General features: G+C 43.2%; 1 long non-coding RNA gene across 21 annotated transcripts in view; it reads left to right on the top strand.

Annotated features, from left to right (window-relative positions):
• The window catches only part of LOC102168027, a 209,937-nt gene that overhangs the window by 175,255 nt on the left and 11,692 nt on the right, over positions 1-22,990 (top strand). For 9 of the 21 annotated variants that reach the window (XR_002344023.1, XR_002344036.1, XR_002344031.1 and 6 more), the window contains 2 exons: positions 8,466-8,587; positions 11,545-14,874. This is a non-coding gene — a long non-coding RNA (uncharacterized LOC102168027). The remainder of the gene's footprint in view (positions 1-8,465; positions 8,588-11,544; positions 14,875-22,990) is intronic. The other 12 variants (XR_002344024.1, XR_002344040.1, XR_002344037.1 and 9 more) reach the window with 9 other exon arrangements.

Below are 22,990 nucleotides of genomic sequence, written 5' to 3'. Positions count from 1 at the left end.
AGGGCCTAGGCATGGCATGGAAGGGTTAAGGGTGGATGCAAGTGCCCACAGTATCTCCAGGAGGGACTTGGTCCTGCCCTGGACCACAGCTCCACGGTGCGTTCAGAAGGCAACTAGGGTGGCAAGCCTCTTGTCCACACCTGACCCAGGTGCCAAGTGCAAGGTGGTGTGGAGGCTGCAATGCCTCAGAGGACTTACCTGTCCCCAGCCAGAGCTCAACTCAACTGGCACTGTGCTGTACAGCGAGTCTTAGAGTGGGGCCCTACCTGCCTGTGAGGATCAAGATTTCCCCAAGAGCATCCCTGTACCTGAGGGAGCACACAGTAAATAGCAAAATTAAATTAAATGAACGTTAAATTAAATTAATTAAATGCATTAAAACACCATGACAGAGCAAGAGAGAAACTACAAAAAAGGGGAAAATTACCATTAGTGGCAATATTTTCCTGCTTTTTGAATGGGGCTACACATTTTCCCTTTGCAAAGGTCCCCAAATTATGTAGCTAATCCTGTCAATAATTATAATAAGTTTATGATTTGGACTCTTGGAGATTAAAATATTCAGGTATCAGGAATTCCCATTGTGGCTCAGTGGGTTAAGAACCCAACATAGTCTTCATGCTGATGCAAGTTTGATTCCTGGCTTTGCTCAATGGGTTAAGCATCTGGTGTTGCCTCAAGCTGCGGAGGAGGTCACAGATGTAGCTCAGATCCTGTGTTGCTGTGGCTGTGGTGTAGGTCATCAGCTACAGTTCCAATTGGACCCCTAGCCTGGGAACCTCCATATGCCACAGGTGTGGCCCTAAAAAGCCAAAAAAAAAAAAAGTTTACTGGCTAAATAATAAATGTCTACCAGTAAATTTGTCCACTGAAGCCACAGTTCTTATATGGGAGCTGTCACCTAGATGCCCCTAGGTATCCCATTCTAGCTCCGGTTGTCAAGAAGTTTTTGGTTGTGTAGTATTTTCTTATCATTTCCACCCACATTTTAATGATTTGGACTCAGTCACATGGTGCTATGTAACTAACTGTAGGGGAAGCTGGCACCTCATATGAACTTTACCTTCTAGTAAAGTTCTTTCTGAAATTCAGATAAGCGTGGAATTTAAACACAGGCAATGTTCACCTTATGGTCTGTTTTTTGAGCCTCTCATCTACATTTGAAATTTGCTCTACCTTAAGTCTAAATCCTGCTCTGCTACTCTGCCAGCTCATTTAACATTCCCTTAGCCTAATTCCATCTACCTATGTGACTACAAAGAAAAAGAAACAGGGTCTGATGCTACACTGAGATTGCCTTTGCTATTGCAATAAAGATCATGTGGTGTTTTCTTGTATATGTGATGACTGGCATCTAGGAATTACTCAGTAAATATTTTCCAAATGAAGACAATAAATGAGTTGGGGTTAACTAGGATGGTGTACATTTCTATAGCTAAAGAAAAGTTATGATCTGGGTAGATTTAAAATGAGAGAAGGTGTGTTCCCATGGTGGCTCAGTAGAAACAAATCTGACTAGCATCCATGAGGACGCAGGTTCAATCCCTGGCCTGGCTCAGTGGGTTAAGGATCCGGTGTTGCTGTGAGCTGTGGTGCAGGTCACAGATGCAGCTCGGATCCCACGTTGCTGTGGCTGTGGCATAGGCCAGCAACTACAGCTCTTGTTTGACCCCCAGCCTGGGGACCTCCGTATGCCTCAGGGCTGGCCCTAAAAAAAAGAAAAAAAAAATTTAGAAGCGGTAGTATGTATAAAATAATCTATAATAAGGATATACTGTATGAGATGGGGACTATAGCCAATATTTTATAGTAACTATATATATAAATGGAGTATAACCTTTAAAGATAGTGAATCACTATATTGTACACGCATAACATGTATTGCTCATCAACTATACTGCTATTAGAAAAAAATGAAATAAAATGACAGGAGGGTGTTATTTAGAGACAATGAGAATTCAGGGAGTCGACTGGAACTGTTGATCTGCATTTGTCCTTTGATCCAGTGGCTAAGTGGAAGACGTGGGCACAAAGTCAATCTTCTCTACACCATTTACTCTTCCACTTTGAATTGTTTTTTTTCCCTATTAGATCCCTTTCTGCTTATGTTTGTCCGTTTTCCAAAGAACATGTCAAAGCTTTCCCAAATTCGGATCCTGCCCTTTCTGTAGTGTCATCATTGCCTTAAAAACACTTCCACTCTGCAAGACATTAATGGCTCAGCAGAGTGTAATAAACTTCCGTTTGGCTTTAGGACACAACAAATGCCACACAGATATACCCTTCAATGACACATCTTTCATAAAATAAGCAGTCTCCTAAGCAGGGAGAATACAAATGCAGCTATTGTGGTAGCAGATATTCATCTTCCATCCACACATGCGAATTGTGCCAAGATTATTCCCTTTGCATTTTCTCATTCCCTTTAACTCTGTTTCATTTTTTTCCTCTAAGTGCTCATCCTACCCGTCTGGTGCAAAGCTTTATTTTAGATATTATTGAAGCCTGAAACTCCTTCCGAGATGAGACCAGAAAACAGGAGAATTCTTAGGACCCAGAACTGGGAGAAGGTCCTCTAAACTCTAGCTTATCCCAAGTCCTCCTGAGGTCCTCATTGCTCAAGCCAAGGTCCAGATTCTGTTGACTTCTGTGTCAGGCCATGCCTGGGACATCTTTGCCTGTGCTCAATGCTTCAGTGGTCCAGCCTCCTAAAGACACGACATGGCCATCCCATGAGAAGTCTTGCCTATGTGGAGGTGTTCAGGGAGTGATGTTGGGAGTTGCTGGTGGTGAGGAATACAATCAATGACTATTAGTAAGGTTTGGTGTCACTGCCTTGATCAGTGCTAAGACACTGTCAGTTTTACCCAGATTGCTTTTTTTTCTCTTTTTGGCCACACCTGCAACATGCACAAGTTCCCTGGTCAGAGACTGAACCGAAGCCACAGCAGTGACAACACCAGATCCTCAACCCACTGAGCCACCAGGGAACTCCTTACCCAGATTGCTGTTGTAACATCAGTACAAATGTCAACATGATGACTGGGTACAGGCAGGCATCAGCCAAATTAACCTTGCTAAGGAGCAGTTTAGGGAGACAAATTCCATAGCTCTTAAGATGCTAAGTTCACACCATGGCGAGAAGAAGTCTGAGTATAACCTGTATGATGTTAAAGCAGGGAGAACCGGTGCCGAATGGGATGGGATTAGCTCAAGCCCATCATGAACAAGGAGTCTAAAGAACCTTTCTCCCAGCACCCAAACTTGGATTCCTCCAGCTCAATACTCCCACTTACTTTTCTGCTCTATTTCACTCATCTGTCATAAGAATTATAATTATGTAGTTATATTACATTATTGTTAGCTAATCTAATCATAGTTGTCAGCTCTAAACATGAAAGTTCAGACTTTAGAACTTCAGGAACAGACTTAGAAACTCAGACATTAGTCTCTTTACCCACAAAATAAATGTGGCCATTTCATAAAGAGTCAGACTTGCATTTTGCAAGGATGTTATATTGCAAACATTATCAAATGTCATTGTGTGAAAGTCTCCATAAGGAATTAGATTTCATACCCTGGATCACTTGGTACTAGTAATAATAACAACAATACATTATATATGTAGCAAAGCAACTGTACACCAGCCAATTTGGTCATCATCACAGCTCAGTGTAATTGAGAGAAAATACTTTATTATTAATCCCATTTGGCAGAAGGGAACACTGAGAAATTGTGTGATTTGCCCCCAGTCATATTTATTAAGTGGCAGAACTAGGACCGTAATCCAGGTCATTGTCTAAAAGCTTTCAGTCCTTTCTGTTCTCTGTTTATATGCAGTTGGACTCTATTAAATTATATTGTTTTTATATTCCCATTAGCTCAAGGACAACACTTAGTTGAACATCTGGGTTTAATATTTTTTCCACAACCTCTTCAGAGTCTGTTCATGTGAATAAAAGGTTTTTGTCAACAGTTAACTCTTTGGACTGCTTCTCAGGAAAGCAAAGGCAAGACAGTACAGATCTGGAATGGACATTTTTCAGTAGCCAGGGAGTAGCAGTTGCTTTGTATTTCTGCAGAATGAATCAGGTGCCTTCGAGACAGACAACTGGAGCAACGTTCTTAAAGTCTTTAAGCCCCAGCCATTTCCAGAATCCAGAAAAGAGGAGTCAGTCACTGAGATTGTATGTTTGTGTCATAACCCTGATCAGACATCAGCAGGATGCAGAAGGTTGAGGAAGTCCAGGATTCCAACATGTTTTCAGGGCCTCGCAAAGACCTGGAGTCTGAGCATCATAAGAAGACCATGGGAATATCAGTCTTTGGGTGGAGGGCAGAGAGAGGATTCACGGATAGGTCTACACACAGGCCCAGTCAAGGGGATAGTACAATGGGAAAATGGCTTAAGCCAAGATCTCTGTCTTGAGCCCCTCATATTCTATTAGGAAAGATATGCCACAGCTAGCAGGTGTTAGGGCCAGGACTGCAGCCTAAGCAATCTAGCTTCAGAGTTCTCAGGCACTTAATGGCCCAGGGCATAACTGCTAAGGACAGTAAGAGAGGTGCTCACTGAGTACAGCGTGGGAGCAGAGAGTGGGAGAGAGGCAGGCAGATGCCATTCTTTCTACCGGAGGGAATAAGGAAGCCTTCATGGAAAGGTGCATTTGAACTGGGCTTGGATACTGGGGAAAGTTTCGATAGGTGGAGAATTGGATGTGAACGATGGAAAAACTGCTCCTAAAATAACTTAGGCAAAATGAAAATGTTTTGGGCTCACATGTCTGAAAGCTCTAGCTTTGTGCTCGGCTTGATCAGGGCTCTTGCATAGCATCATAGGGCAGGAAAATAAAACTTTTCCCTCCACGCTCCTAGGTTCTCCAGCAGGAGCCCTACAAACTAGACTGACTGACCAGAAAAAAAAAATTAACAAGAGAAAAACAGAGTTTATTAATATGTGCAGTGTGCATATACTCAGTGAAATTCAGTGATGAGTAATCAAGGGAGTGATTAGTATGTGGGGCTTATATAGTATCTTAACAAAAAACAGTATATTTGTAGAGAAATGACAGGACAACAGAAAAGGTTTTAGGCTCCCAAGCACAGCAAACTCCGGGAGGGTAAATATCAGAAAATTAATGGAAGAAGGTTTATTTGTGCAAATTCATCTCTGTACCAACTTCCCACCTTCTTCATGGCCATAAAACTTCCACAGAAGAGGAGATTATTGTCAGCCTTCATTTCTCAGAAGATTCTGCTTTTAGTCAGATAAGGGAAGCCCTAAGAAAGCTTCTTTCGCATCTGGTAATTCTCATTTGCATCCAACTCAAAATAATCCTTAGGACAGAGTTCCCTGTGTGGCTTGGTGGAAATGAATCTGACTAGTATCCATGAGGACCCAGGCAATCCCTGGCCTCGCTCAGTGGGTTAAGGAGCCAGAGTTGCTGTGAGCTGAGGTGTAGGTCGCAGACGTGGCTCGGATCCTATGTTGCTGTGGCTGTGGTGTAGGCCGGCGGCTACAGCTCTGATTCAACCCCTAGCCTGGGAACCTCCATATGCTGCAGATGTGGGCCTAAAAAAAAAAAAAATCCCCCCCCCAAATAATAATCCTTATACCATTGTAGCATTTTGGGGGATGGTATATTTCAATCTTTCAGGACTCAGTTTCTCACTGTCTCTTAGCTCTGCTTTTGGCTATATTGAACCCACGCTCAGGCAGACCTTCTCCTAGTAGCAAGATGGCTGCTGCCAACTAGTGGCTGGGCAGACAGTCTCCAGGACTGCACTCTTAACCACTGCACCAGACTTCCTCTAGTGCAGGAAGCCTAGACTAGAAACCTAGCCTAGACTAGAAACCTAGCCTAGACTAACAACCTAGACTTTATCCAGAGGAGAGAAGGTTTTGTGTGGAAATAATCCATTGCCTACATTTCTGTACCCCAGTGTGGAGAATATCTGTATTCCATAGTCTGAATTTACCTTCATAATTGCTGTAGCCTCAAGCTACTTTGGCATATATGTGTATGGGGGTGGGTGAGCACAGAACTTATTTGACCAGTCATCAGTTGACAAATATTTCCCAACCCAAAACGGTTCCAGAATTCCATCCATCTCAAGAGGAAACACATTCAGAGCCATTCAATGGAAACCAAAGGACCTGTCAATGAATTCTGGAGGTCCTCTAGTAGCAAGGCAGATCAAGTAGTTAAGACATGTGATATTTATTTGTTTGTTATTTGTTTATTTTCCTTTTTTTAAGACGTAATAAATTTGTAAGCAAAACAATAGAATCAATTGCTTGAGAACGGAGTTTAATGAGTTGAAGTTGGGCTTGGAGAATTTCTATTTGTTGAGTTAAACAAACAAATCCTGTGCATGGCTGGATTCTGTAACTATTTTCTGTTTGCTCATTTTGTAGACACTGATTATCTAATAAAGCCAGATTAGCTCATCCTAAAGATTTTTCAATGGCCCTAATTGCTTTTTTCCAGTTGTGTAGTAGTTTTGTCTCATTCACAGAGAAAAGGACCAATCTACCAAAATTTTCTCATTGCACAAACAGGGAGCCACTTAAATGCATAAGAACTCTGCCAAATGCAGAAGATACAGTTTCTGATCTGCAGTGGGGACAAACCAAGGAGGAAGGAATGACTGGTCACCATGGAATCACAGTTAAGGATAAGTTCAGAGACTCAGTTCTGAATTTCAGAGTTTTCCTCCCTTTTTGCTGTAATGAGAGTCTCATCTTGCCCTTTAGGGTGAATTCCTTTGTTATGACAAAATGGAATCCAGGGCCCAACTCCTGAGCAAATAGTTTCTCCTTCATCTAATAGTTAGAACTGAAATCCTGGCTGTTTCAGGATCTCTGTCACTGTTGTGTCCACAGGAGGTTTCAAGGAGGGCGATGGCTGAGGATGTTGGTTCTGGACTCATAAGACCCAAGTTTGACTCCCAGTACTACCATTTACCAGTTGTAAAAACATGGCAAGAATCTTAGCTCTCTAAACCTCAGTTTACCCAAATACTGATATGGTGATTACAACTGTACCAAATTTATCAGATATTATTGAAGGTCATTAAATAATATGAAGGGTATAAAACTATGCTACCCCCAAATATGTCACTTTGGCATAAAGATTATTTTGAGCTATAAGCAATCAAGAAACAGACACAGAACAAAGCTCTCTAGCTTCATCCTATTTGACTAAAAGCAGGGCATAAATTTCCTCTTATGGAAGTGTCCCCCTGCTTGACACTCTTGTACCAAGAGGGGCAGAATGACTCAGTCCCTGGAGACAACTCTAGACTTTTAGCCCAGAGATGGCACTGAGTGGAATCTGCCTCGGAAAACTTACTAAAGTGAAAACAACCCTCTTCTTCATTTTCTCACATATATACCTTCCCACAATTCACTATTCCTGGAAGCTCAAATCCCTTTTCTTTTGTCTTGTTATGTCTTCACGTTTGTCATTCTTTGTAAAATGGTAAATAAGCCACCAGGTCTGACTGCCTCTTTGGAGTTTTCACTTCATTTTTATGAGTCCTCCCCTATTCATATGAACTAAACCTTTTTCTCCTGCTAATCTTTTATCAGCTTCTTTTTCAGAGTCTCAGCCACTGAGCCTAAGAGGGTAGACAAAAACTTTTTTTTTCCTTCCCCAACCAAGATCCCATATTCAAAAAGTTGTGTTTATGTCCTAGAAAGGTACATGCTCAGTTAATAGTGGTGGTTTCTTCATGCTCAAGAAATACAAAACATTGGAGTTGCAAACATTCTCCTTGATTCATTTCTGGCTAATACTGCTTTTCCTAAAAGTAGCCTCTAAGTTAGCTTCATCAGCCTATGAAGCAAATTATCATTATCTTTTTCATAACATCATTCGCATTTAACATTTATGGGGAGCTTAGTATGTGCTGAAAACCAGTGTAAGGTAAGCACTATCGCTCTCCTCATTTTACAGATGAGGAAACCAAGACTCGGAGATGTGAAATAACTTCCTCAAGGTTACATGGCCTGCATGGCTAATTATTATGTTCTACACCTCTCTGGTGATGGAGTAAAGACAGAAAGTGGAAAAAAAAAAAAAGATAAGGAAAAGACTCTGTAGAAATACCCTCATGTTGAAAAAATACCTTGTATTTGGCCAGTACTTAAATGATGAATGATTGACATAAAATAAAATTATATGAACAGCCAATGAGGCCAGTCCTTCTCCTGGCCACAGCTCTTTAACTATATTGGTATTATCAGAAGGGGACAACTGTTCATCCCACCCTGAACTTTGTAAGTATTAATTTCCCATCCATTTACCTTTAAGGCATCTTCTATCAGGTAATCGCGAGAAATTGCTCCGTGTGTCACATTATGTTTGTGTCTTTTGCTTCCTCCTCACCCCATAAAATCTAGATGATAAACCAGCTGGCTGAGTAGCTTAAAATCCTTTTCTGCTCCACTCTTAATGCAGCTCTGTGGTTTTGTTCTATAAGCAAGATTGGATGGCGTGTTTGTGAAAAAGCAGTGAAATCTCTTGGAACAAAATGTGATCGCTTTTGCAATCATTCTGCACCAAAGCACATTTATAAGCCAGTAAGTTCCACGTTGTTCCTTTCAAATTCTCGTTTCCATCAGCCAAGCCCAGAGCTCTGGAAGATTAGATTATTTTAAAAGTATTTGTATGTCATTTGCTGACACTATGTGCTAATTTCCCTGGGCCAAGCTGTTTGAGTTCATTCAGATTAAGGATTTCCATTAGCCGTTAAGTAAAGTCTCCTGTCCTTGACCCTGTAATTAAGAGAAATGAGGATATGACCCTGGACTGCATTTCCAAATAGGTCAGCATTCAGTCTCATTGCCAGAGGAGCCTCTCTAAGTGTTAATAGAGAAACCCAAAGGTTCCTCCAATTCTCTGGAGAGAAGTTTTGCTTATGGTCCACTGGCTTGAGTCAGATCCCCCTTAGATCACTAGTTGACAAATTACATTCTATTAGCAAGTATTGCAGTTTTGGGGATCTGATATATAGAGGTCATCCCAAGAGGTATATGATCACCGCTGAAATTGTAAAAGTGGGGAAAGGTTGGTCCTGGGGCAGTCTCACCCTTAGAACTGGGCAGCTGGGTCCCCTGACCTGGACCCCACACTGGTCTTCCTCTGAGCAAACCTCTCTCCACATAGTGAGGACTCCGTGAAGCCAAGGAGATGTGTCTTCCCTGAGGTCAACCCTCAGTTCCAGACCATCCTCGCCAAATGACCTGTAGCAAATGCCAGTCTCTTTCTTGGGTCTGTCCTCCCAAATATAGCCATTGCCATATACACACCCCTGGGCTCCAGAAATGGCCAATTAGTAGCTACTGGTAGGTAGGGACTGGGACAGATCTTGGACCTGATGATTGGTCCTCATGGATGCTCACATAGCCCCTTCTTCCTCCCCGCTCCCATAAAGATGGTTCAAGCCATCAGTGGAGAAAAAATGGGGTAAGACATGGGCTTGAGTCCTCTACTTGTACTTTTGCCCTGGACTCTGCAAATGGCAGAAACAGGACTGTAGGGGGAGAAAGGAGTGAGTTTGTTGGATCACCTCAAACTTGCAGGTTAATTAATCTGATTTGTAAACCATCACGTGCTAGCTCTGAAGAAGTCAGGCTCATGCAAAACCTACCTTTAAAGCAAATGGTGCACAAATTGATGTCTAGTTTTTTTTTCAATGAGAACCAAACCTGCCAGGCCAACTGGGATGTTCCTGCCAGTTGATCAAATATTTGCTCCCTAGAGAAAACTCTACATGAAAAGCCAGATTATAATCAAATATGTTCTTAGCAAATGTGGAGTCAGAGGAACAGGAGTCAAGGGCAAGGCCAGTGCTTCAGGATGATATCGTCTGAGATCCACCTCAGGTTTGAGGATACACCTGCTATGTGACCTCAAATGCCTATAATGCCAGCTTCTTGGTGGCTTCTAAGAAGAAGGCTAAAGACTCACTGACAATTTTGCATCTTTGGATCATCTGTAGACCACCCCTATTTGGTTTATGGACCATGGATTCTGTCTTGACATATATTAATTCTGATGATTAATCAAACATTTTCTTTCCTTTCCTTTTATTTTATTTTATTTTTGTCTTTATAGGGCCACACCCATGGCATGTGGAAGTTCCCAGGCTAGGGGTTAAATCAGAGCTATAGCTGATGGCCTACATTACAGCCACATCGATGCAGGATCTGAGCTGCATCTGCGACCTACTCCACAGCTCTTGGCAATGCCAGATCCTTAACCCACTGAGGGAGGTCAGGGATTGAACCCACATCTTCATGGATACTAGTCGGATTCGTTACCACTGAGGCATGATGGGAACTCCCTCTTTTCCTTTTAGTCAAGCTTTGAATGAATTTATAGTCTTTATTTTTCCTGCTTGGAATTTATGCCTTTAAAGTGAAATTTTCAGGAGTTTCTACTGTGCTGCAGTGGGTTAATGATCCAGCTTGCCTCTGTGGCAGTGTTTGATCCCCAGCCTGGCACAGTCTGGTGTTGTCCCAGCTGTGGGGTAGGTCTCAGCTGTGACTCAGATTCAATCCCTGGCCTAGAAACTTCCATATGCTGCACGTGTGGCCATTAAATCTAAAAAATAAAAATAAAAAATAGGAGTTCCCATTGTGGCTCAGTGGGTTATGAACCTGACTAGTGTCCATGAGGTTGCGGGTTTGATTCCTGGCCTTGCTCAGTGGATTATGGATCCGGTGTTGCCGTGAGCTGTGATGTAGGTTGCAGATGCGGTTCAGATCCCACGTTGCTGTGACTGTGGTGTAGGCTGGCAGCTACATCTCCCAACTTGACTCCTAACCTGGGAACTTCCATATACTGCAGGTGCGGCCATAAAAAGACAAAAAAAGGGGGGGGGGGGGGGGAGAAAAGAAAAGAAAAAGAAAGTGAAATTTTCAGAAAGAAAACTTGGTTGGTGCTGTATTGCTGTATTGTATCAATAGCAAGTCTAGAAGAAAGTGTAGGAGTCTCTGTTGGCCATGAGAAGACTGACAACTTTATAAACCTTTTGAGAGTTATTCCCATCCCTAAGAGGGACATGGGACATTTTCAGTTTTTATTAAAATTACTTACACGCATTTTTCTTTTCATGTCCTTGGCTTATAATCTGGGTAATTTGCATTGTTTATTGTAAATGATTTTTTATATCCTGGATTTGAAAGCAAAAATGCAACAGGGATGGTCTTCAAGCTTTCCATCATCCCTTCCCTGCCAATTCCTCCATCCAGTATTACTTTTTCTATTTCTCTAGCCACAAAGAAACAGAAGAGACATTCTAGAGTGGTCCGCATAGCCTCATAGATAGGGATAAACATAAAGTCTGACAAATAAATCACGTGATGTCTCCATCTCAAAGTTTAAGAGGTGTTCTGATGTCTGTATTTAAGGTCTTGTGCGAATCACAGAGGGTGAAAAATCCAGAGCAGATCAATGTGTGTGTGTGTGTGTGTGTGCACATAAGCACAGACACATTTTAATGCCCTTTGGTTATTGATTCCCTTTGTGCTAGGTACTTCTTGGGATCTGTGATAGAGGATGCAACATAACTGCAGGTAGATGCGTGACTTTCCTCACCTAGTGATGAGAAAAGGAGGATTAAAAAGATCCAGCCAAAAGGGATCTGTTGGTTAAACCTGGGGTGGGTGAGTCCAAGTTTTGTGACCCAAATAATGTATTTCTGAATGGAATCGACTTTCAGGCTTCAGCGTATTTATCAAGAGAACAGAAAATCCCCACTTGATTCTAAAACTATTCCCTGACAGTGCCCACATTTAGTTAAGATTTTATAGCATGCAGCATCTGAAGATCTCAGAAAACCCTTTCTAGACAATTCCATGCTCAGGATTGCCTCTTGCCTTTATTTACAACGTTGTTCTCTCTTCTTGCCAACTTATGAATCTTAGGCCATTGCTGGGCCTCACATTTTGCTGCTGTGTGAGGTTGGGCAGAAGCCAACAGGGAATCAATCTAGTTGAATGTGCTGCCAGAAGAGGTGCTGCTAAAGGAGAGCTCTGTCGACCACAGGGCCCAGCAATTCTGGCCATTGGTCTAAAGAAGAGAGTGCGTTCGATGAAAGATATCCCAACAGCTGCAAGACACTGAGCCCAGAAAACAGCAACAGTAACAACAAACATTTGCAGAAAATATAGTCATACTTCTAGGCTTGGCAATGAATATTTCCATCCAGAAAAATGAAAACACAGAATCTGAATTGTTATTAAACTTTGAAATAAATATATTGCAGGATGAGGGAGAAGAGCTAGAATCTTCACACACTTTCATGTCTACAGTTGATAAATGATAGCAGCATATGTGTATCATTTAGAAAAACAGACCCAGTTTAAGAACAAAGAGTTGCCTCTGGAGGGTGAAATGGGTGTGCATGTGAGAACCATAGCTTAACAATAGGCTCACTAGTTCCCATTCAACTTCTGAAATCACATTCATGTGTGACTGTAATAAAACAATATTGAAAAAATTGAACTTTGTCCAATTCCATAAATTAGTGCATTGGGACATCAACATTACTAACTTCTCATTCCCTGTGTAAAGGCCAAGGACCACAGCACCTCCCACCTTGCACCCTCCCACCTTGCACCCTCCCACCTTGGAGCCCCCTCTGCTGTGCAATCCAAAAACTCTAACTGGGACGGTGAATTCTCCCGGCCTAGAGTGACTATGAAAGTCTGTTTTCATCATTTCTGGGTTTTCTGCACAGACAGGCTTCCCATACAGGAGATGTTACTGATGGCTTTGTTGAAGGAGGATTTAGTCGATAACATGGAAATAGTTTGTAATAAGAGATAAATATTTGCAATAAGAGGCTTGGTTTTTTAAGGAAATGTACCCTTCTAATTGCCACCGTCGACCATAAATTTGCATTCTTAATGAAGGAGAAAACAAAGTAGTGAAATGTTAACCGACTCTGAGTTTGGAGAGATGGGTAAATTAGCCTCTTGGGAGTTTACACAGTTCCTCTCTTGAATTCACTTGTTCTTCTTCATTGTTTATTTGCACATACCTGGTTTCACATAAGTAATAAAAGATTTTTCTTTCTCTCTGTGCTTATCTATGTTACACACCAGAGACCTTACCTGAAACTTGAACCCTGGGGAGAGGCTATTCCCAACAAAAACTACCAAAGCGCAGAGCTAGAGATTCCCTGGTGACAACGGCTTTTAAATCCAGTGGAAACAGAGAACTGCATGAAGCAGCAGAGGGGTCAGCTGCAAGCCGGGGCCCTGCCCCCAGCCCCCGGTAACCAGAATCCCCCAGTCTTTGGAAAGGTAGATACCAATGGCACTACCTTCAGCCAGGTAAACAATGCAATTCTAAACCCAACAATCTGGGGGAGGTTGGACATTTACGTCTGCAGAGAACAATACCAGGCACTGGCCTCACTCCAGACCTGCATGCCAGGCACCCTGTTGGCCAGCTCTGTGGCGCCTGTGTCTCAGCTCCAGATTCCCTGCCTTTTGGTCCATGCTCCAAGGCACCTTCATGCCAAGAAAACAAATGGGGATAGAAAATATAGCTTGGTGGCTACCGCAGTGACTGCTGCTGTGGGAATTGTTTGAAATATCAAAGAACCATTGCAGATCCAGAGTGACAGCGGCCGTGGTGAACATACACTCGCACTATCATAATGGACTAGAAATCAGAGGGTGTGTATTCAGTTATCAGCTCCACTACTTCCCATCTTGTAACATTAGTCTAGTTGTCAACTAGTAAAGGTCTGCTACAAAGCACAAGCTCCCAAAGCTGGTCATTTGTTAATAAATGCCAAAGTCACTTAAGTGTTTGGGGCCTCTGTGGCTCCCTATTAAAAATAAGGGGGTTGATATCTTGGCAATAATGACAGCGACTGCTATTTATTGGGTGATTACTATGTGCTGGGCACTGCTGTGAATTAATTAAATCTTTTAGTTGTCACAGAAACCCACTTCTTTTAACATGCAAGGAAATCAAAGCACAGAGAGGCTAAGTAACCGGCCCAAAGTTGGTAAGAGACATAACACGAGATTCAAAACTTCAAAGCCCATGTGTTTATCCATTTTGTCAATATCTACCTTATGTTATTCTCATTTTGTCAATTATCATCATCAGTGGGAAGATGTTTAATCTCTTCTTCCAATTCTATGTGTACTGCCTGTATTACTTCTCATAGATTGATCCTTTAAGTATCCATCTATACTTGAGCCTCCAAACGTCACTGTAAAGCCTCCAAAAATTTATTTATTTACACTCCAAAAATGAGAAATCAGGAATTTTGTACCTACCTGCGGACGCAGTATAAAGTGGACAGGGCTAGCAAGTAGGTTGAATGCCAACGGGCAACACAAAGGAGCCGATCTAACAGGGTACAAGCACTGGGACCATATGTAGCCGTGTACTGTTTATACTATGCATAGCTATGTACTGCTGACCAGCTCTCTAACATGGAAAGACTTGACATGTCATTTCCCTAAGCAGCGTCACAGGCCAAGAGCTGAGGTAGACAGAGGAGCCCCAGTCATGTGGAAGAAAAGCACTGGACTTAGATTTCGATAATTGAATGAAGGTCTTACTGGTTGCACAACCCTGGGCAAGACTGTTTCCCTCACTGAACCTGCCTCTACTTCTGTAAAATGGGGATGTGTGATGTTTGATGTACCTCACAGGCTTGTCATGAGGATTGAATGGGATGACAAGGAAACTACTTGGCAAACTCTAAAGACTTGCTACTCAAAGGGGCTCCTCAGACCTGCAGCACCAGCATCATTCATAAGTTTGTGAAAAAGGCAAATCTCCCCACCCCAGACCTCCTGAGACAGAATCTGCATTTCAGCAGCATCCCCAGGTTAGTCATATGCACGTTAAAGTTGAGAAGCCCTGCTCTAAGGCACTAAATCAGTGCAGCCTGTTGTAATTTGGGGCTCTGTTTTCCTTGCATATACTTCATATATAATGAAATGTAACACAGCCACATTTAAAGGACTGTGCCAGGGAGTTCACGTCGTGGCACAGCAGAAACGAATCCGACTAGGAACCATGAGGCTGCGGGTTCAATCCCTGGCCTCGCTCAGTGGGTTAAGGATCTGGCATTGCCGTGAGCTGTGGTGTAGGTCACAGACACGGCTTGGATCTGGCATTGCTGTGGCTGTGGTGTAGGCTTGGCAGCTATAGCTTCGATTAGACCCCTAGCCTGGGAATCTCCATGTGCCACGAGTGTGGTCCTAAAAAGGACAAAAAGACAAAATAAAATAAACTAAAAATAAAAATAAAGGACTGGACCGGCTCAAAGTTTTCCACCTCCTCCTTCCCTGGAACCCGATGACTGTGCCAGGTGTGGGCCCCAGTCGCCACCCATGTGACAAGCAGACTATTCCTAGAGAGCAGTTCCCTTTGCTGAGTGAGGAACCACCTGAGCGAGGCACTGCCTTGTAAAATGCCTGGCCATTTTTGAGTTGGGAGAACCAATAAAGTGCAAACCCACATATCAAGAACTGTCTCAGCCCTGGGAAATGTTGTTAAATATGAGACTGAAGGGGAGTAGCAGCCAAAGTGGAGTTGCAGTGGATTTTAATCTCTTCTGCCCAGTCCCTAAAAGCAGCAGCTAGAGGAATCACCTCAGAGTGGGAGGGCTCCTTGTCATAAATTTGTCTTTTATTAGATCCCTGTTATGGATGGGAGGCATGTAACAGGTGCCTCACGAATGCCGGTGAAACTGGGTTGAATACTCTGTCTGCTTCCTAACTGTTAAAAGAGCTTCCCATTGTGGCTCAGTGGTTTTAGAACCTGACTAGTATCCATGAGGATGCGGGTTCTATCCCTGGCCTCCCTCCGTGGGTTAAGGATCCAGCGTTGCCATGAGCTGTGGTGTGTGTAGGTCACAGACAAAGCTCAGATCCCGTGTTGCTGTGGCCGTGACATAGGCCAGCAGCTGTGACTCTGATTCGCCCCCTAGCCTGGGAACTTTTGTATGCTATGGGTGTGGCTCTAAAAAGAAAAAAAGAAATTTTTTTAAGAAAAAAAAAATTTAGAAAGAGCTTTAAAACTGCAGTTTAGAGGAAGACAGTGTGGGGTAGCCGGAGGGGTCCTGCTTGGGCTGTTTGCTCGAACTCCTTCCGCTTAAAGTATTCAGTCTCCCAAGGTGCTGTGTTTTAGGGTAGCATGTCCTAAAACCCCTAACTAGCCAAACCGAGGAGTCCTTACATTCTATCTAGCCAGCTCCTGGTGTCCTGACAGGTTCACAATTGTTTTAAAGCTCATCTCAGAAAACAAAGGGACAGAAGACTCTGAACAAACACTTCTCACTAAGTTCTCCCAGTTTATGACACTCACCTCGTATTCTATGGCCTGAAATATTTCTACATGACTGTGTGTTCTTCATCAAGCCCAGCAGAAAAATACTCAGGTTTAACTTTTCCTCCAGGTCTTCGTTTCCTTATGCAGGCTTCCGTATCACGTAAAATTTATATTCAGTACTTTTGGACAATTTTCTCCTGTTTATCTGTCTTTGTAGGTTTCATTTTCAGACCCAGCCGGGTACCCTAAAAGGGTCAGGGAAAACTTTTTTTCCTCCCTTACACTAGCTTACCTCCTTTTCACGTGCGTGGAAGCACACACATGTCACTGTTCCTTCTTTTCACCCCTGTTATCGTTTTCTCCATCTTCCATTCCCTTGGTCAAAGCTTAACCAAGTGAACACATAAATTTTAATAACCTGTCAAAATGTCATAATGGAAATGGAACAATTCCATTTGTAAATCACTATTGACCAAAAAAAATTCTTTGCCTTTCAAACATGTTTTAAATAGATGTCCTAAATTTGGTTTGTTTAAGAAACAGTCTGTTCCAGAAAGTCTATGACTAAGACATGAATGACAAAAACACATTAATGAAGTATTAGTGCATAGACTTAAGTAATTGTACACTGTTCTACAACTTCAGAGGTCAGAGATCTGTGCTGTGTAGAGGTGGGTCAAGGAAGGGAAAACCCTCCCATTTGGAGAAAGTCTCCACTGGAGAATATCCCGGTTGGGATTGTGTAGTTCTCAGGAGCAATGCTATTCTAAATTTTGGGGGTTTGCTCTTACCAGAAAAGAAAAAGGAAGCAAGCACATGGAAGGGCCATAGCACCCTTTCCTTGAGCACCGATTATCCGTGGTGAGGCAGAGAGAGTTGCCTGGGAAAACTTGGTCATCAAGATCACCCCAGGCCCAGAATGTGAGAGCTTGGGTAGAGTTGTGTGTGTCCAGCGACACATTTGCACTTCCAAGAAGGTACCAAAGTTGCTTTTACTCTACCTCAGAGGTAGGAGTGTGTAAAGCCCCATTCAGTAACAGTGCAAAGTCTGGCAGAAGGTCCCCATACATTCACATGTGTTTATTTACATTTTGTTCTAAAATCTACATTCAGGAGTTCCCGTCGTGGTGCAGTGGTTAACGAATCTGACTAGGAACCATGAGGTTTCAGGTTCGATCCCTGGCCTTGCTCAGTGGGTTAGGGATGCGGCATTGCTGTGGCTCTGGTGTAGGCTGGCAGCTTAGCTCCGATTAGACCCCTAAGCTGGGAACCTCCATGTGCCGCAGGAGCAGCCCTAGAAAAGGCAAAAAGACCAAAAAATAAAATCTATGTCACCTACACTGCAGGCTTCTCTGGCCATAGGGTGAGTCTCCAGGATCTTTTATTATTATATATTTATTGGAGTATATTTGCTGTCCAGTGTTGTGTTAGTTTCTGGTGATTCAGTTATATGTGTGTATAGAAGAATCTGTTCTTTCTCAGATTCTTTTTCATAATGATTTAATACAAGATATTGAGTATAGTTCCTGGGCTCTACAATAGGACCTTGTTTATCTACTCAGGGTCTTTTAAAAGAGAGACAAAGGGGCTTATCCTAAAGGAAGCCAGTAGAGACCCACAGTTTAGTTTTGGGACAAAAAGCAGCCTCCTAGGAAGTGTTTTTAATAAAGTCCAACTTTCAGATCATACCCTGATCCAAGTGATTCAACCCAACCTGACTCCTCAGAAGAGGAGGCTGCCAAAAAAACACTGCCTCAGCACAGGTTCCGTGGCAGACAAGCACGCTGGTGGCAGTGGTGGCAGACAGAGCTCTCTGGCATGGCAGACGCTGTCAAGGTGCAGACACTGGTGGCCAGTAGCAGCAGAACCCTCAGCAGCTATCTGAGGCATCGGGAGTTGAACCACTAAATTTGGCAGTGGTGGTGACCAGGATAACTCACCAAGAAGCCATCAATGAGGAGAGGAGAGAAGAATGGCAACTGCCACATCACAACTAAGGACAGCCACTGTGCACAAACGGCCTACTCTCAGAGACTCTGAGAGCTATCAAGGTAGAATTTAAGAGGAGTTCCCGTCGTGCCTCAGAGTTAAAGAATCTGACTGGCATCCATGAGGACCACAAGTTCAATCCCTGGCCTTGCTCAGTGGGTTAAGGATCTGGCATTACCATGGGCTGTGGTGTAGGTCCCAGATCCGGGTGCGGCTTGGATCTGGCGTTGCTGTGGCTGTGGTGTAGGCCGGTACCTACAGCTCTCTTTCGACCCCTAGCCTGGGAACCTCCATATACTTCGAGTGTGGCCCTAAAATGCAAAAAAAACAAAAAAAAAAAGGTAGAATTTAAGAGGCATGGAATTGGGGGTAGGATTGGGGGTGGGGGTGAGTCCTGCACAGAGGTCACATCAGAGGCAGAGAAATATAATGAACTTTTGCTTTGTGCTCCCCAGCCCAAGACTGGTAGGATATGGGACGCAAAGGATAGAATAGAAGAGTCCAAGGTTGTGGAAGTGTGAACCTTAAATCTGAGATTCAGCCATCCATGCTTACAGAAGGCTCAGATGGGGAGCTTTTAACTAGACACCAGTATTCAGTTGGCAGCATTTACTACTCAGGCTTATAAATTACAATTTTTTTTGGTTGGATTTGATTTTATTTAAAATTCTCTCTTCTTTTCTAGACCCAATGTCACTGCTTTAATCCTGTAAAATATTATATGCCAGTTTTAGTGCAACTAAAAAATTATAGGCGTTCCCATCGTGGCTCAGTGGTTAATGAACCCAACTAGCATCCATGAGGATGCGGGTTGGATCTCTGGCCTCGCTCAGTGGGTTAAGGATCCGGTGTTGCCGTGAGCTGTGGTGTAGGTCACAGATGTGGCTTGGATCTTGTATTGCTGTAGCTGTGGCGTAGGCCTGTGGCTACAGCTCTGATTCAACCCCTTGCCTGGGAACCTCTGTATGCTGCCAGTGCAGCCCTAAAAAGACAAAAGGATACATACATAAATAAATAAATAAATAATAAAATAATAAATTAAATGGATAGTGCAAAAGGTGATAGTACTAGATTACTACTGTTTGAAGAAAAAAATCAGATTTTCAGCCACCTCAGCTATTGTCAGAACCTCTGCAGCTGCTGCTAAGCCACACAGATACCCAGAGCACAGGGTCCACCATTCCCCAGCTGTGTTTTCCATTGAACTTTTCCTAATAGACTTCTCACTCCTGCTCACTTCTTCATTAATGGATAGCAGCACATTACTCAAGATCCATTGTTACATTAAGTGAGGATAACAGTCATTTCTATCAGAAAGTGAGGGCTCTAATGAGTCAAAGAAGTTATCCTGAAGATATTTATAATTTCTTTTCCTCCCACGTTCCCTCCTGAGTGAATCTACCCACCACTGCCCCAGCCTAAAAGGGGAGCCCTACAAGCCACATGACTATTTTACTTGGCCTCAGCTGATTATATGCCAGGCGAACAGCTGAGTCAGCCTGCACCAGTCAGATTCTCTTTCACAGGAATTTGAAATGTGAGAGAGTGAGGAATTTCGCCCTGAAGAACCAAGATGGAAGTTGATGGAAACTTGGAGTCCGAGATGAGATTTAGGGCTAGCCACGATGGGTGCAAGAGGATGAGTGGACAGGGCAGTTGGCCTGTAGAAAGAAGAAGGAAGTGGTCTTTCATCTTTTCATTTTTTTAATGATTTTTATTTTTTTCCATTATAGCTGGTTTTCAGTGTTCTGTCAATTTTCTAGTGTCCAGCAAGGTGACCCAGTCACACATACATATATACATTCTAGAAGTGGTCTTTCATACAGAAACAGGCGAGACACGGTGCATTCCCTCAAAGAGAAGGAGAGATGATGGGAGAAACTTCTAGTAATTATCTGGTTCCCATAAATCTCAGCTCAAAGGCACTCCTACATTTAGTGTGTAATTCTTCTGTATTCTAAGGTAATAAACTCACTGTTCTTTAGTTACCTTAAATTTGTATTGCTTGCAAAAAAAAAAAAAAAAGAATAGAGAAATAATTGTAAGATCCTAACATGGAAAGCACCGTACACATATGATAATAGTTCTGTCTTTGATTCTTTGATTGTCACCTAGGACAGAGCAGCCACTGGGGAAAGGAGGAATGGGTGAACGGTCTGGCCTTCCAGGCAAGAGCAGCTCCAGGTGCCACCTTTCAAAGTATGAAAGTGACCAACACCCTCATAAATGAAGAGTCAGCCAGTGGAACACTCTGGGAAAATGTCCAAGATTTTTTCTTTGGACTGCACCTGCAGCATATGGAAATTCCCAGGCTAGGGGTGGAATTGGGGCTATAGCTACCGGCCTACACCACAGCCACAGCAACACTGGAAATGCAGCTCTGCTTTCCTTTGCATCAGCTTCATTCTTGGGCACACAATCCACCGTGATGGGAAGAAGGCCCCCAGTAGCTCCAGGCTTACTCCTACCAGCTTAATAACTCCCATGGAGGTTAGCTCCTTGCTGAAAGTTCCAGTCACATTCCCAGGGATAGTTCTGATGGGCCTGACTTGGGTCCTATACTTACCCTAAATCAATCACAGTTGCCAAGGATATGAGATACTTTCTTTTCTCAGGCCTGGGTTCTTCCTGACCTGAGAGAGTGGTATCAGCCTCCCCTGATTCATAGGGACTGAGGGCTGGACAAGACCTTTGCCAGGAGAAAATCAATGGGTGCTGTAACCAAAATAAGGAAAGAGGCATCCGGGGAGAACTCTTAAGAGAGACCATGAGCATGAGCACCTGAGACTTAAAAATGAGAAGTAAGCCTTCTTTAGCAGGGAAAACCTCTTCAAGATGGGCACAGTGACCAAAAGACTCGTGGGCATTTATTACATATGGCTGGCCCTCACCGACTGCACAAATATTTATTAAGCCCTGACCACAAAGAGCCTGCGGTACCTATGGGTGAGTCAGTCACTGTCCTGAGGCTCAGCCACCACACCCGAGGTCTCACTGCCAGTTGCCTGAGTCATCCCATGCCCCACCCAGCGTTTTGCCTCTCCCATTGTTTTCTTGAGTCTCCTGGGATGGATGGCCAGCTCTTGGAGCCGAGAAAGAGACGGGGTGTCTTTCAGAAAGACATGAGCCACCTCCTGTAAGCAAAGGTAGCAGAAGAGCTGCCTCAGGTGGGTGTGGTGGTAGTTACTCACTTAGCAGTTTCCTGATGCATTTAACATGGGATTCTTTCTTATAAAAACTTGATTCACATGCAGCATCTACCTTTTTCCATTTCTCTGTTTAAACACATACACACACAATGCTTATCATCCTTTGAGATCCAAATAGCTCAGAGATGTCTCTTCTGGCTTGAAGCCTCCCCTTTTCCTCCCTTTCCCCTTTTTCTCATTTCCCCCAGAGGCAGGATTTGTCCCCTCTCCCCTGTACTCCCACAGCACCATGTCAGAGTCACACTTATGGCTCTTTTCTATACTATGAAGGCTGACTGTGCAGCTACCTGGATAGCCCAGCAGACAGCGGATCCTCAGAAAGGTCAGGAAGGAAGCCAGGCTTCTCTTGTGCCCCAACATTGCAGTCAGAGTCTGGCACATAGAAAGTCCTCCACAGATGTGTAAGGGAGTGAGAGAGTGAAAATGAAAAATTACAGAGCTCAGGGAGCGAATATTTAAGGGATCATCTATGCTGGCATGTTTTCTTAGAAGTAAGTGACTCTCCATGAAGCTACTAAGAATTTTTTCTCGTAACATAATCTTGAGTAGCTTATCTATGATAGATAATTCCTGCGACTGCTCCTGGAGCCAAGAATATCCACGCTCAAAGGAAATGTTTCTCAGTAATTGTGTAGGATGAGAAGCTTGAGATCTTACAACTCAATTCAGGGAAAAACTGCAGCAGCTTAAATTACGGTCATAATGCATTCAATGTTTGGATACAATATGAAGCATTCATTAAATTCTTTACAATTAATCTGCAATTAATTTCGATACTTATGCAGTTGTGCTATACAGAATAAAATGCAGGAGTATAAATATAAATGATGAATAATAAGCCATAACTATCAGCACCTAGAATCCTTGAACAGACAGTGTAAACCTGTGGGGCTCCTGGGCATAACAAGCCTTTCTGTGTCCTCCATTTCTTGTTTTTAGGAAACAGGCCTCATTCAGCTTCCATAGCCTTCTCTAAGTTCCAAGGGACAAGTTCAGACAGTTGCTGATCAGCGAAGGAAGGGGATGCAAAGACAAGGAAGGGACAGCCAAGAAACAATAGCACAGCCTTGGGATTGGATCCTGGTTTCCTCTCAAAGGATACACAGAATGATGTAAACATCTCATACACCTAAAAGAAAAGTTATATTCCTTATGTTCCTTTTAGAAATGAATACTTTAGGGAGTTCCCGTTGTGGCTCAGTGGTTAACGAATCTGACTAGGAACCATGAGGTTGCAGGTTTGATCCCTGGCCTTGCTCAGTGGGTTAAGGATCCAGCGTGGCCGTGAGCTGTGGTGTAGGTCGTAGACGTGGCTTGGGTCTGGTGTTGCAGTGGCTCTGGCGTAGACTGGCAGCTACAGCTCCAATTAGACCCCTAGCCTGGGAACCTCCATATGCCACAGGAGTGGCCCTAGAAAAGGCAAAAATACATACATACATGCATACATACATACATACATACATATGTACA

Source organism: Sus scrofa, chromosome 5 (genome assembly GCF_000003025.6).
Source record: "Sus scrofa isolate TJ Tabasco breed Duroc chromosome 5, Sscrofa11.1, whole genome shotgun sequence".
In the NCBI taxonomy this organism is placed as follows: Eukaryota; Metazoa; Chordata; class Mammalia; order Artiodactyla; family Suidae; genus Sus; species Sus scrofa.
This window is presented reverse-complemented; position numbering and strand designations above follow the sequence as displayed.